The sequence below is a fragment of the Anastrepha obliqua genome, chromosome 5 (genome assembly GCF_027943255.1).
Source record: "Anastrepha obliqua isolate idAnaObli1 chromosome 5, idAnaObli1_1.0, whole genome shotgun sequence".
NCBI classification, from domain to species: domain Eukaryota; kingdom Metazoa; phylum Arthropoda; class Insecta; order Diptera; family Tephritidae; genus Anastrepha; species Anastrepha obliqua.
Window position 1 is genome coordinate 124,246,562 of NC_072896.1, and position 16,123 is coordinate 124,262,684.

Sequence of the window (16,123 nt, forward strand, 5' to 3'; positions counted from 1 at the left end):
TATATAAAATATGTATGTGCAGAAATAAATTTATTTATTTATTAAAATTAGCCCTGTCTACACATATCTGAAGATGGTCTGAAGCACGGACTGATTTACAATCCAGAATGAAGAATCCATTTGAAGAATAGAGGAAATCAGAAAAGGTTGCAAGAGCAGAGCGGTGATCCCAGTCATTCCTTACTGGTAGGTCTTCGGCGATTGATATGATAATATTTATAAAATCATGGAAATTATCGAGTCGGTCTGCGTGTGGCCACGTATTTTATGGCCCAGAAATTGAGGATTAGTCAGAATATTGCTTGGAACCACAGCAATTTCATGTTAAGTGGTCCAAGCTTTTTTGGGCTGGAAATACTTTTACCAGGCAGAATTATCCAGCACAAAAGCGGATGATCTAAAAGCGGAAAATTGATTACCTTTTGGAAGATTTCGTACAATTTAAACAGAATACGCGGAAAGCAGGCCAAAATAATTTTTATTACGCTAACAATAGGCCTTAATAAGTCACCCTATCGGAAAATTTATAGTTTTTGAAATAACAGTATTCAAACAGATAAGCAATACAGCGAGAGTCGGTTCTATGTTTTTTCGTATATCACTAACTCATTCCTAGTTTTTTCGTAAACAAACCGATTAATTATATATATATATATATATACATATATAATATATATATATATATATTAATTACCCCTGCTATATTAGCCAAAACGGATTTATTACAGGTGATGGCATCTGCCCAGCTGATTTTTTCGCCCTGCATATGAATAACGTCAAAGTTATTTGTTTTGTTTACATCTGGGTGTTTACTTTGCCATTTGTGTACATTGAGAATGTATAATTGTCGATTCAAATCAAATATAAAGTGAAACATTACAAAACAAAAACATTAAAGTGTATTGGGCTTGAATACTCCTTTTTGGCGTTTCTGGAGAGGGACCGAAATGGCAAGCGCGGAAAAGATACTGATTTTGATGGAATTCAAACAGGAGAAACAAAATACATCTATGTGTTTACTTATATGCGGATGTCATCACCTGTAACAAATTCGCCTTGCCTTCAGCTGATTCAGTCAAATTCGCTGAGAGCCGACTAACGGTCTGATATTGGCTACACCATTAAAAATCTTTTCACTATGATAATCATGGAGCGCGTATCGGTCAAAATAAAAATTTCCATCACTCGAAATCAATTTTTATAATGTCAGTGTCGTCGTAAAACTCATGCAGCTCATCGTTCCATCGCCTTCGATATTAGCCGTTGCTAACGCACAAAGGAGCACAAATCCACCGCAGAATATTTCTCTCTAGCACTACAAGAGCCGTCGCAAAATTCACATTGGAATGAGACAGAGTGTAGACTCTATCCGGAGGATGATGAAACCACAGAGCATAATTTTGTGCAACTGTATTGCTTTGGCAAAGGCAAGACTGCACATTTTTCAGCGGGATCAAATGTATCCGAGTGCATTCGAGAATGGCCCCCTTTTGCAGATATCCTAAAATTTGTCCTCAAGGCGGAAAATTTGCTGAAAGTATTTGGCTTTCAACCAATTCTCAGGCTGAGGCAGGGAACATCTATGTAGGTTAAGTAGAAACTGTGGCTACAAATTTAATGGTAGGAGTGAGAGTCAGTGGACTAAGTATTAAGCACTTTTAAGTCATGCAATAGAAGACATAGAGAATCTTTTAGGTCAAAGTGTCGGCCATTGGGCAGACTACAGATACAAGATTATAAAAAATTATATTATCATCAAACAAAAACAAATATCGCTTTGCTTTGCGCTGCTTCTTCAGCTAAGCACGGCTGAAATCAATAAATTATTGTCGGTAAGGGTGACTTGTAACTGTTTAACCTAACATTACAAGTTGATATCAGATTACAAAATAACAAAAAGTAATACAGTTCACATATCGCATCTGGAATTATACCTAAAAAATTACACCTTTTACGCGTAAATTCCGGTTTCATGCGTAACGAGTAAGCTAGGGTCCAATGCCCATAAAACATAATTCGACTTAATGCGTTCGAAGTATTGACATAAAAAATTTGCAAATACTTATTAATGAAATGTTAGGAAATAATGTATGAAAAAATAGAAATCCCATTGTCATGCAAAATGCGCACTGAATTCATAACAAAAACCAGGCAGGAAACGCAAACATTTTTAAAAGTGACTTCGAATTAAAATGGATGACGCCGTTTGCAAACTTTGGCCCAAAGAATCAGCGGAAATGTACGAGTATAAATTAAGAAAAGAAGTCAAGTACGATTATGCTTGTATGTGAATGTGTGTGTATGTATGTATGCATGTATGTATGTATATACATATGTGTTTAAATTGTTCACCTGCATGTATCAGGTCAGTCCATAAGTTCGTGCGTTTTTTAAAGGTAGGCAAAATTAATAGATGATAAAAAGATGTTTAAAGTATTTATTAATCAATAATATATTTTCCTTCATTATTTACATTGTCTTCCCAACGTTTAGGCAAATTTTTAATTCCCTGCTCAAAAAATTTGTTGCCCTTGGAGCCAAAATACGCTTCGATATCCCTTTTTATAGTTTCTTTTGAGAAGTAGTTGGTGTTACTCATATGAGATTGAAGTCCGCGGAAAAGGTGATAATCACAAGGTGCAATATCCGGAGAGTATGGTGGATGCGGCATTAGCTCCCATTCGAGCTTGTTTAGCTTGCCTAATGTTCAAAGTATTCTTCAAATTTAGTTTTATTGGATTTGTTTTATTATATTGTAGAGTATATAATTTTGTATGTTCACATTATATTGTGCAGCGGCACGTCCGTTCGCGAAAAAGTCAAAGCAAAAAAAAGCGAAAAAGCGGGTGCGCAACATATGGGAAAAAGCAAATGTCAAAAGTAACGGGGTTGCCATATTAGCATTTTCTTGATCAGCTTTGCATTCAGTCGTAACACCTAATGTTTGCCTTGCGGTTAGAGGTCTTGCGTTGTCGTGGTGAAACAAAACTTTGCGTCTATTCTCTAAAGACGGTCGATTTTTGTTAAGTGCCTCATTCAGGTTTGATAGATGATGGGAATAATAATCAGCAGTTATCGTCTGGTTTTGTTCCAGAAGTTCCTAATAAACAATACCGGCCATATCCCACCAAATAGGCAGGACAATCTTCTTGGGCTGAAGGCCATCTCTAGGGGTCGGTTCTGGTGTTTCATCTTTATCTAACCATTAGCGTTTGCGAACAGGATTATTGTAAAGGACTCATTTTTCATCACCATTAACGATGCGGTTCAAAAAACTTTCATTTTCAAAGCCGTTGCAGCAGCTGAGAACACACGTTCACTCTCTGCTGAAGGTTGGCGACGGAAAGTCTATGCGGAACCCATTTTCCCAGCTTTGAAACCTTTCCCAACTGAATGCGATGAATTTAACCTCTGAGCTATTATATCGACTGTCAAATTTGGCTCAGCTTCCACGAGTTCGAACAAGGCGTCGGAGTTAAAGATTTCAGGACGACCAGCGCGCGGGGCTTCCTCCACGTCGCAGTTACCACTTCGAAATTTTGAAAACCACTTTTGCGCAGTCTTTACACTCACGGTATCCTCTCCGTGAACAGTGTTTATTTCTGCAACAGGAGTTGAGGCATACAAAATATGCCTCTTATACGCGTTCGAAGATTCCATTTTATTTTTTAACAACACGTGCTTCTATCCGCGATTAAAATCAATTGTTGAATGCACAATACATCAAAAAAAAATATAAATAGTTCCGTTCTATTCCGCGAATAATTTTTTGTATGCAAAAATCGTACAAAAGTGAAGTTATGGGTAAAATACGCACGAACTTATGGACTGACCTGATACTTATCGAGGCATGCAAGATATTTCAGTATTATAGAAATAATTGAAAAAATGTGAAATGAGCTGTTACAATATTTGCATCTATTTTTAATTCTTTTGTGACCTTTAATGTTGATCTTCTCCTCACTCCTATGCCTATTTTACAATCTCTTCTTAATTTAATACCGCTTCTCAAAAGCTTTACAAAAGCTTCACGCATTGTTGGGATAATTAAGAAAAAAATCCCAACCCATTGTTGTCGATTTTTCTTGACCACATAAAGGAGAAGGAATATATTATTTAATATGCATGTATGTATGTATATGATGGCTTCTACTCCAGCGTGTCTACTCCATTCTTTAGCTTCTCATTGCCGTTTAAACTTTGCAATGTGTCAAATGCCCGAGTTCTTGTGTGCTCTCTTTGCCAAAAGCAAAGACAAGTGGTGTGGGGTGAAGGACAGTTATTCATTGCTCACTGCTACTTTATGTGGGATGTGACTTCTTTTTAATTTAGCCAATGTTTGCTTGGAGCAATTTTTTAGCTTTAATTTGTTCGTAGCGGAGACGCTTGTAGAAATTACAATTTCGCTTTGCGAGTCCAGCGATTTTTTCCCTTATTTACGTTGTGGTTTTAATACTCGAATATGTTCGACTAGGCGCTTCTTTATCCGCATTCAGTCAAGTGGCGTACGTATGTATGTTTGTAATCGACGAAGGTATGTGTGTATACTTACATGCGTATATATGTACGTAGATTTTTGCAACTATGTAAGAAAAATACACACCTACATAAATGTGTCTGTATGTACATGGAGCGCCGATTATGTTACATAAAAAATTCATTCAAATGCAGCGCAACACACAAAGCGCACCGATTCGAAGATACTTGCCGTTGCAATACAAAAGTGCATACATACATATACACGATGGATACATACATACACCCGCAGTGGCGAGCAGAAGTGAGTATATGACGATTTTTTTTTATATCTACAAACTAAATGTTGTAAAATTATCTGTAACCAAACAAAATTCTATAGAATTTAACATTTAAATGTTGAGTTTTTTAATCTGAATTTTCAGAAAAATTTCGATTGGGCAGTTTTATGACCCATCGAATTTGGGATAATTTAGTGCAAGTTTTTGGCAGCAAAATTAACGCGTTGATTAAAAAAAAATTTTTGTGAAAGCTTTTACAGTTTTGTTTTTTCAGATAAGAAGATCAATTTTAAAAAACTCGAGTTGATTTTTTCTAATTTTTTTTCTAACGTCTTTGCGCACATTCTTGCATATCCAATAAATTTTTTAGGGGAATAAAGAGCAAAAAGCCGACAGAAGAAACTTACTAAAAATTCAAGCGACTTCGCAATAATTTCACTAAAACTTCCGGAACCAAATTACTGGGTGCCTTAAGATTTTCTAAAATTCTGATTAAATGCTAAAAAATTAAATGAAAATTAAATGCATTTTTCAAATTTCAAAAATTTTACATAAAGTTTGAAAGTTTGATTTATATGACTTTAGTTAAAGACTGCACAACATTAAAAAAATATATACATATTATATATAAAAGAAAAAAAATCATTTTGCACTCAATAATGCTCGCCACTGTACCTACAGACATTCATTCAGCAGACAGCAATCTCCTGGTCATGCTTTTGCACATGCATACATACACACATATATACTCACACACATACACACATACTCTATAAGTAAATAAGTGGTTGCGCGCATCCATTTGCTGCTCTTTTATTCTTATTTCATATTTGTTATTTCTTTTGGAAATTTGGTTTTTTTGTTGTTGTTTGTAGTGTTGACGTTCGTTTCGCATGCTTAATTAAATATACAATTTCGCGCTGCATCGCTCGTGGGCAAACCAAACTTGCGAATTCCTTGCAGAGAGAAAATCTAAACATCTAACTGAGAATTAGTGCAATTGCGTTCAATGTGGACTAGTCTGATTTGTGGTTAACTGTCGCCAGTTGAAGTCAGAGCACAAAGGGCTGTTAAATATGACAAACAAATTAATAGCCAATTAGTGATTGTTTTTGTATCAAAGTAATGAAGTACTCAAATTTTAAAAAACACGTGGCTACCCCTGAGCTAATTTTTCCCACGCAGAGAACTCCCTCCTTCCAACAGTTCTAAAACCATGCTTGAGTGGAGAAGTTTGTTAAATTAAAATTCCTTTTTTTAAATCCCTAAATTTTCTTCTATGAAAAGGAGCAGCAATGCGCACTGCTATGTCCCACGGTAGTCGGTTCTACGTTGCCAGAACGGCCGGGATTTATATCCGGCCAAGGACTATCACTCCAGCAGCATTCCCCGTATGTGCTTGAGGAATGTTTATGCTACTACGCATGGTTCCAAATTCACCAATAGGACATCAGTTTAAATCCAGTAGATTTTCTGGCAGCGCTTAATGCTTTCATACACACACGCACACACCGCTTACTGGCATTGCATGTGGTCGCAATATCAACGGTAATTTTTTCTTTTTTTCTTATTATTTATTTTTTCTTTATTTTTTCTTTGCTTTGTCTTTGCTTTTTTGCTTGTTCACTACACGAATGTTTGCCTGTGGCAATTTTAGCTAAATTATTTTTTTAATAAAAATCTGTGAAGCGCATAAAAATCAGGCTAAATGCTGAAAATGCATTAACAGTCACAAATGGCAGCGCGCAAAAGCTTTCTACAGCACCAGCGCAACATTTTGAAACCCACGCGCTGAGCTGCTTAAGCTGTGAAATTCGCTCGTCTTAATATCTACAAGTAAATATCACAAACATCTTAGCGCCACCTCTTGTGTTTCTGCCTCGTTTTCAGTTTTCTATATCTTAATTCTATAATTGTGCTTACCACTTAAGTTTGATTTGCATTCATTGAAAACCACACCACGCAATCGTCGCTTCAGCCGATTTGCCTTGCTGTGTTGCTGTGACGGACACTTCATTAACAAAACGTGACGTTAATGTCGGCCCACACAACAGTTTTTGTTTACCATTTGAGTTTGTTATTTGTTGTGATTGCAGTTTAGTTGATAAAATCAGTGGGTTTGATGCTGTGTTGTTTTGTCATCGATTTTCGCACTTCTTCACTGTAAAAAACTGCAGTGGAAATAACAATAACAGCTTATTTGCAAGAAATGAAGTGCAACAAAATAGGCGTTGAAAGCGCTGCCGTTTTAACCCATACCCTCCCCAGCATGTTAAAAGTTTTCGGATTTGCGTTAAACTACATAAAAACTATTCGTTTCCATTTCAGAAATGAAATAATCGGAAGATATGCCTCTGCATTGCTTATACGAGCATGCGGAGATGAATAAATAAAAAATAAAAAAATAATTGAGGCGTAGACTTCTGTTAGGTGTTTGGCTGAGCTTCTACTCCTATTTGTGGTGTGGGTCTTGATGTCGTTCCACAAATGGTGGGACCTACAGTTTTAAGCAGACTCTGAACGGCAAATGTTTTTTATGAGAAGCTTTTTTATGGCAGAAAGACACTCAGAGGTTTGTTATTGCCTGGTGAGGGGCGATCGTTATTAGAAAATTCTTTTTCTATTACTTTGGTGTTTCATGGATGGAAATTTGAACCAACGCACTCCCGAATGGTAGTCACGCACCAAACCATTCGACTATGGCGGGCGCCTTGACGTGAAATAAAAATGTGTTTCTTTAATTCTTCATGGGAAAATGCTTATACTAATACATATTTTATTATGTATTAAAAAAAAAAAATAAAGTTATATGAGAAATATAAAAATAGTTTACTTTGGGTGAAAAACAAGAAAATTTGTAGCAAAATCAACTCGGCACTTTTCGTACCTGAAGGAAGTATTTTTGAGGCAGAAACCATAGCGGATTTAGCATGAACTTAGTGTTAATGTGTGTGCCTTAAGGAATTAATATAAGTAAAAGAAAAATAAAATAAATATTTTCTCGCAAAAATCGAGTTTCTGGCTTCCAAGTGGTACGAAAAATTTAAAAATCGAAAAAAAATGCATCTCTTAAATCTCCTTTAAAAAATACATTGAAGATATGCTTGAAATGCTATGTTCGAGGGTCGTTTGAAAAGTCCGTACAAAGTAAAAGAGTTGGCGCTGCTGGTACGCACCGAGGTTATTTCTATCCTGTAGTAGTTTTTGGAAGAACACATACCAAGTTTCAACCTGATCGGTATATTTCTTTGTGTTTGGCATTCGTTTGAATCGAGGAAGCCGATGGATTTTCAAAAAGTAATTTTTCATCACGCCAATGCATCAGCTCACGCCTCAGCAGTTGTGGTGGCAAAATTAATGGTAATAGGGTGCCAAGGATGATAGATACCAGGTTTGCTCGTTAGGTATGGTGAAAAAAAAATGTTGAGGGGAACTTTGGATTCTACGTCATTCGTTTTGTGTTTCACAAAATTTAGCTTCAGCTCAGTGATGAAGTCGGAATATATGTCAAATTCGTTCTTTGTAAAATTCTTTTATCCGTGATAGGGTGCCAACTCGTTTCACATTCTCCCTATTCTCCAGACTTGGCTCTCTCAGATCTCTCTGATCACCAATTTGAAGGAATGGCTGGCGGGGAAAAGATTGTATGGTTCATGATTAGGAGGTAATTGTTGAAACGAGTGGCTATTTTCCGGACTTGGACAAATCGTATTATTCGGAAGGGATCAACAAACTATAACAGCGTTATACGAAGTGTATACGCCTAAAAGGAGACTATGTCGAACTTTTCCAATGACCCTCGTATTATATTCAAATTTTCTGAATTAATTAACACTATCTGCATCGCCATCAAAAAAAAAAAAAAAAAAAAAAAAAAAAACATGGCTTACTACAATTTAAATATGTGTTGGTGTGAATGATACTAGTCCGGGTGCATCTTTCTCTCAATGAAATGTACAAGCCCAGCTACTCACTGGAAATGCAGCTCCAAATTAGTACTTAAGGTTGGTGTTTGTGAAATAAATTGAAATAGGGGTAATATATAGGTATAACTTCCGTTAACTCCGGTTAGGGCGTAGGGACAGAGCGTACCCCTACGCCATTCGCGATTTCTCTTTTATATGAGCTTAGCTCAGTATAGCTTACGAAGCTCGGTCTTGTCTTAAAAATGGCATTCGACGCTAAAGTCGTTATTTAAAAAATAAATTCTAAAAATAAAAAACCGTATTGTTTTTGATATAAAGAGCCGACAAATATTTTTCAACGATTTCATGAAAATTGCATGCGTTATAAAAACTTCACCATTAGCCATCACTCTGGAAATTCTATGAAATTGATTTCATCCGTCCTCCTCCCTTTGAAAATTGATAAATTGCTTACGCTTCATTTTTTTAAACGATATTTTATTTTCCGAATCTCGTCGCAATTATATTTTTCCTGAAGAATATTTTTCCGTGTATCGTGGCATGGTGCGCGTTGACATGGCGCGGCCACGCTTTTAATCCGGCTCAGTGGTTGTTGGCAAGCGGTTTAAACCTTTGTAATGGTAATCAAATTATGGTAACGCTTGTGCGAGCGCAATAAATATTTCTTTTGAGACAGCGGAGCACACATGCATACACATACATATATACATATATTTGCCCGCATAATGGCTCCATTGCGAGTTATTCAATTAATCAAAATCAATTAAACAGTTTTTTGAGAGTACTGGAGTGTGGAACTTTTATTCAAATATTTGAGGGAAAATACTGCTCATATTTCGACTTTATTAGCTTGCAAATTTTATGGTATATTTTTTTTCTCCTTTTTCTTTAACACATTGAGTGCCAAGCGGATTTGAAAGAAAGAGGGTGCGGAAGTCGAATATATTGATTCCTCAGCGACAGATTTATCTGTTTTGTTGTTTCTTTTGGAATTTTATAATTATTTTTATATGCCGCATGTTTGTGACCTGTACGACGGAACTAGAATTGTAAAAATTATCATAGCGCTATGAAAATTGGATCAGAATTACTAATATAAAAATATTCTAGGAACATAAAAAATTTCCTGATGAAAGCGCCCGATAATCGATGCTAATAACAAAGCAGTCGGTTCTACGTTAGCAGAACGGCCCGGATTTATATCTGACCAAGGACTGCCGCTTCAGCAGCATTCCCCGTACATGTATGGGAATTTTTATGCTGCTACAATAACAACAACACCAAAGCTGAGTTTCAGCTGTTTTTAAATAATATCGTCGCACTAAGCCTTCAATTCTAGCTGACTTACAGCGCTAATTCGTGGATTTATGTAGATTCGTTACGAAAAGTAGTTTCATGACTAATGAGAGCAGCCGTTACGTAGAGGCTGGTGTGCTACTACAAAAGATTTATGCCATCGCCAAAATTTCTCATACATACACACATACGTATTGTGTACAAAATATATTATTTGGCTTAATTATACATTAACTAGCAGCTGCTACTCTTGGAAGCTGAGGAAAGCTGCAGAGAAATTCACCAGCTAACACAATTGCCTAACAACTAACAATTTGGCTTTGGTAACGGATATACTCTTTTTTATTCGCTTTTTGAGTTACTATTTATATCTAATTTTCATAGTCTCAGCCCCGCTCCGGCGCTTCGCTGGCGATTGTCGCTACTTTGGCTTGAAAGGTGTGCCATTAGTTGGTCAAACAAGCGGGAGTAATAAATTCTCGCTGGCTTGCGAAAAACCTTATGCGAGCACAAATAAGGGAAATCATACATCATAACAAGTTCGCAAGGTAGCAAATCGCTAGTTATTATCACCTTTTAAGAGTTGCTTCTAAATAAACAAATTGTGTGGGATAACGCAAATTACTGGCTGAGAAATGTTATTTAACCGACAGTTTGAAAAGGAAGTATGAAAAATATTATCCAGCAAAGGTCGAGCAAAATTTGCTATTACAAATGACGTATGTGCATTGTTTTAATTTTTTTTATTTTTTATTATTTTTATTATTTTTTATTTGTTTTTTTTTTATGCACAAAAATGTTATGCTGTACAATAGCAATGAAATTAATTGAGCCTGAGAAGAGTATTAAAAAAGTATTAATAAAAAATGTTTTCTTTATAAAGGGTTTTCCAATAAGAGGTGTTATTTTGATATTCAAAGAAAAATGCAATTTTTTAATATAAATGATCGGATGTTTATTTCATTATAAAGAGGAAGGTATGCCGTTAATAGTGGAAAATAACATCAGGCATATGACCACCACAATCACGCTTACAGGACAATATCCTTTTCATGATATTTTCCATAACCGAATTGCAAAGTGGCTGCCCTATGTCCTCGATAGTCTCACGAATTCCATCTCTGAGGTCTTGAATCGACCCTGGGCGGTTGGCGTAGACCTTCTCTTTCACGTGTCCACAAAGAAAAAAGTCACAAGGTGTTAAATCACAAGATCTCGGGGGCCAATTCTGAACACCTTATCGAGAGATAACACGGTCCGGAAACTTTTCCCGTAAAAGATCAATGGTTCCGTTGCTTTTGTGGCACTTAGTGCCGTCTTGTTGAAAATAAACGTTGTCCAGATCAATACCATCCAATTCCGGTTATAAAAAATCGTTAATCATCTCTCGATAGCGCAACCCATTCCAAAATAACACCTGTTATTGGAAAACACTTTATTAATTCATATTCATATTACAATTGTTTTTTTTTAGTGGCTTACGTTAAGTTTTTCCTTACATTTTTCTTGATTATCTCCGATTTTCGCTGGAAATAGAATCATTTATCCATCAATTCTGTAATAAAATTGTTGGACCGCAGTAACTTTATAAAAAAATGGATATGGATGGTATGGAAATCGTAACAGAATATAATGAGATCATTCTCAAGGGCTTCCTGTATTTGTTAAAGGAACTTCCTCTATTTAATCTCTGGAACGGAGGAACTGAATTTGACGGGACTTCCACTGATTGCTAGAAAAATTCTCTGGGCTTATCCAAGATTCTCTTGGGGTGCTAGTGACTAACTAGAAATACTTTTTATTGTCCGATTCAGCTAATGTGCAAAATAGTAAAGAACTTCGGATCAAGATCATCGTATGACATATCGAGGGATAGAGGCAACCTTAGGATGTAGAGTAGTTAAATTGCGCATGCACATTTGGGCGTCACAAAGATTTGTTCTCGCATAATATGGCAGTTGGCCAAAAACGTGCACGAACTCGTGTCAATTGGTGTAAAGACATGTTGAAGAAATTCAACCGCGGTGATTAAAAGCAGGTAACTGTTGACGAATCTTGGATCTATGTATACTATATGAGCCGAAAACAAAATAGCAGTGTCGTTGTTGTTGTTGCAGTATAAACATTCCCAAAACATGTACATATCCTTGGCCGGATATAAATCCGGGTCGTTCTGGTAATGTGGAACCGTGTATCGGGGGAAGAAAACAGCAACCGACAATGTCGGTGTTCCACGACGAACTTAATCCAACAAAAGTTGTTTGCGGACGAAGCATCTCAAAGCAAATAGGCGCTTACTTTTTTCGAAAACATGGTTATGTCTCAACTGTATCAGTAGAGAAACTTAAAACAGTCCATTTTAAGTAAAAAAAGCCAGCCGCCGAATCATCCTTCACCAAGACAATGCGAGCTCTCACCTATCGGCTCACACAAAAGAGTTCTTGAGCACTTAAAAAATCGAATTAATGGATCATCCGCCTTATAGCGATGATTTGGCGCCTAAACATTTCCTTTTGATAATTTTTTAAATAATAATAAAAAGTTGTAATTTTTTTTAATAAATATGAATAATAAATATTTTTTTAATAAATAATGAAGTATTTTTTCAAAAAAAAAAATTGGACACCATTGCAAAAAAAAACACTAAACTGATTGAAATTTAACATAAAATGAATGGATATATTTCTATTAAAGAATAGCAGCTAAATAAAAGGTCTTTGGTATTGTAGCAGCCGTTAGGGTTTACTTAACTCTAAAATTCCAAAGTCAAACTGAGTTTTGAAAAGTTGAAAAGTGCTTTTGAGTAGAATGTCTTGTATACTGCATTTGATGGCAAAAAATAAATTAATAAGAAATTTAAAAGAAAATTAATATATTTTTTACATTTTTTTAGTTTTTTTTTTGTTTTTTTTTTGGTATTTTTTTTTTTTTTTGTATTTTTCCTTTTTAATTATTAATTAATAATTTGAACAAGAAAAAGATGTTTTAAATGATGATAGGTAGGTAGGTAAAATGGGAAGAGTGCCACAGGCACACATCAAGTAGCACTTACGTGCCGTTTTGATACCATAATGTTGACCATTACCTGTGCAAAGAAAAATTATTGGAAGAGAAAACCTTCTACAGCCATCCAGTGCTGTTGATGTAGTGGAGGAGAGAAAAGGGATCTAGGCTGGAGAATTTCTCCAAAGGGCACGCTAAGGAATCTCAAGCGCCTAGCCGCCAGAGCCGGACACTTGCAGAGAAAATGTTCAAGAGTCTCTTTCTCTGTAGGATCCCCATAGCTTCTGCATTAGGGGTTGTACGGAATTCCAAGCTTCTCCGCATGAGTACCGATCACCCAGTGACCAGTGAACAACGCAATGAGTTTGGAAATTGAATGGTGGGGGACTCATCACCTTAAGCGTTCTATTTCTATCGTATTGGGGCCATAGTGTTTTCAAAATAGCGCACGATGAGACAGACCTCCATCTGTCTTGCGCTTTTTTTAGAAAGCAATTCTGTAGTTTCCCTTTAACAACGGACAAAGGGACACCGATGTCTGCGAGGGGGACAGCTGAAACCGGTTCTGGCGACCCCTTCCTGGCAAGCTCGTCGGCAATTTCATTTCCCTCTATATTCCTGTACCCAGGAACCCAGATAAGGGAGATGTTTCCTCCTCGATCGAGATGTTTGAGTTCCTCCTTACAGGAGTTTACCAGAAGGGAGCTGCAATACGGCGATGACAGTGCGTTGATCGCAGGTTGGCTATCGAAAAAATATCAATGTCTTTAAATGATGATAATAATAAAAAAAACTAAAAATACAATGCTTTTTTTTTAGTAAATTCACTAGAAATATTTTTTCAACAAAATTTGGGAAAATATTTTTCTATTAAAGAATTGCAGAATAGCAGATAAATAAAAGGTCTTTGTTATTCTACAATAGAATCGCTTTGTATTCATAAATTATTTCTTTAAACGATCGTCACTAATGGATGGCATTAAATGAATTTTAGTTTTTGGCATCAGATTCGTGGAATCAATGTAACGCCATTGATAAATAACTTTTCAGATGGATAATTCGACTTTTCTATTCACTTTCGCATCTACTGTTACTCATTTGCATTAATTTGCAAGCTTCTTAATTTTGCTGTGATGAGCTCATTTGATACCTTCATTCCGCTTGACTGAGTTCATTCCTCATATTTACCTTCTCGGCTTTAAGTCATTGCCGTAAATAACGACAACACAAATAGTTTTTTTTTACTTTACGGTTATTAAATTTAAAAAACGAAGACAAAATAAATACTTACACATCTCCCAGTAGGTACAGGCGGCCATATACTCGCGCAATTATCTACGTTTATTAGCGAAGGTGACCTCAGTAAGTGGCTCATGTAAATGTAAAAGCATCTTTTTTAATGTATCGTAAATGCATGGCAAATCTTTTGAGGGGTAACTTTGGAGCATTTACTTGTATGTGAGTTTGCAAGCAAATCCGCTGTTTTTGTTTGCGTTTGTATTTGTATTCGTATTGCTTTAAAAGTTTAACTCTTTTCCTAAGAAATCAACCAACTTCCAAGATGTGTGGAATATTTGTGTATGCTAATTAACTGCATCTCTGTGTGCAGAGTAGCTGAACAGAAACCTGATTTGTCGATTAATAATTATCGGCGAGCGCACTTGTGCGAGAAAACATAAAAAACTGAGTCTCTTAAAATGCTTTCATGTCTATTTGCTCTCTCTCTCTTGCTCATGGAGCAAACACTCTTATTATTTTCTCTTGCTTGCTAAAGCATTTGTATGCTCTTAAAACATGAATGAGGAGTTTCACGACAAGGTGATAATTCCAATTGAGCAGTTTTCGGATAAATAAGAAAATGTAATCACTGCCAAATGGGTAGTTTCATTTTTCTATATGAAATTTGTTGTGCGATGATGAGCAACACATTTTTGAACTTATTGCATTTGACCTGAAAATAAATATAAAATGACGTGTTCTTCAGACAAAGGCTGCCACTATCAAAGAAAAAAAATTGATTGTCTGCTGTCTGGTACAATAGTTCTCTAATAGCCAGTCGATAGTTAAGTCTCTAGGCTCACTGACGGTGTTGTCGGAATTATAGCTTAAGGGGGTAGTATGGTATTTTTTTTTTTTTCATTTTTTTTTTTTTTTTAAATTATTCTATAACATCTTAAGATTATTGTGTGAAAGTTTGAAGTGCATTAGAGTAAAATTGACAAAGACACAAAGGATTAAGTATCTACCTCTCCAACCGGATTTCACGCTGCCGAAAATAATATAGCTACCTAATCTTTAAACGCGTTTTTCTCACACTTGCCTTTTTTACGGTCAGTGTCCACTGTAGATTCATATCTACTGCACCGATTCTTTTCAAATTTGGTTTTTTTGTTTCTTTACTTTATTCACGAGGTAATGACGTCGTTTTTTTTTTTAATTTTGTCATATTTTAAAACAACAAAGTTTTCAAGTTTTTTTTATGAAAAATCGGTGTTTTGACTTCAAAGCGCTTTAAAAAAAAAAAAAAAAAAAAAAAAAAAAAAAAAAAACATTCGACGTTGTTACCTGCGAAACTTTATTAGCTGATGAAATCGATTTGGTTTTTTGATTTTAGTTGATCCAGTAATGAGTTCTGAGGGACACCGCAATAAAACTTTTTTATGAGACGTCCGCGAAGATTCGCTGCCACCAACTCATTTCATAAAAATCAATGAAAATTTCACACAATATTCTTTAAATATGACTTTATAATGAAGTAATTTTAAAATTTTGAATAAATCAACTGTGTCGACAAAAAAAATTTCGAAAAATATGCTTGTTTTACACCGAATTAACTATACTACCCCCTTAAACACATTGACGACGGCCGTCGACAGGCAGCATCTGTTAATTACTAAAATGCACTCTTTGTTATGAACGCAACTACTGTGACAATAGCACAACTCCAGGCTGCAAAACTGCGAAATGGTCGTTGTCGCCGATTTAAGGGGTTAGTCTACTTTGTCACTTTAAAATTTTTCAATTTTTTTTTTTGCATAATTTGAAAGTATATATATCCAGAAATGTTGTGTAAAAATTTTAAGAAAATCCGAGCACTCTAACTATTTTTTTTTTTACCTGAACATCATTTCGTCTACCTGC

General features: G+C 35.7%; 1 protein-coding gene across 1 annotated transcript in view; it reads left to right on the forward strand.

Annotated features, from left to right (window-relative positions):
- The window catches only part of LOC129247105 (serine-rich adhesin for platelets), a 346,746-nt gene that overhangs the window by 234,968 nt on the left and 95,655 nt on the right, over window positions 1-16,123 (forward strand). The gene's annotated exons all lie outside the window — the stretch shown is intronic.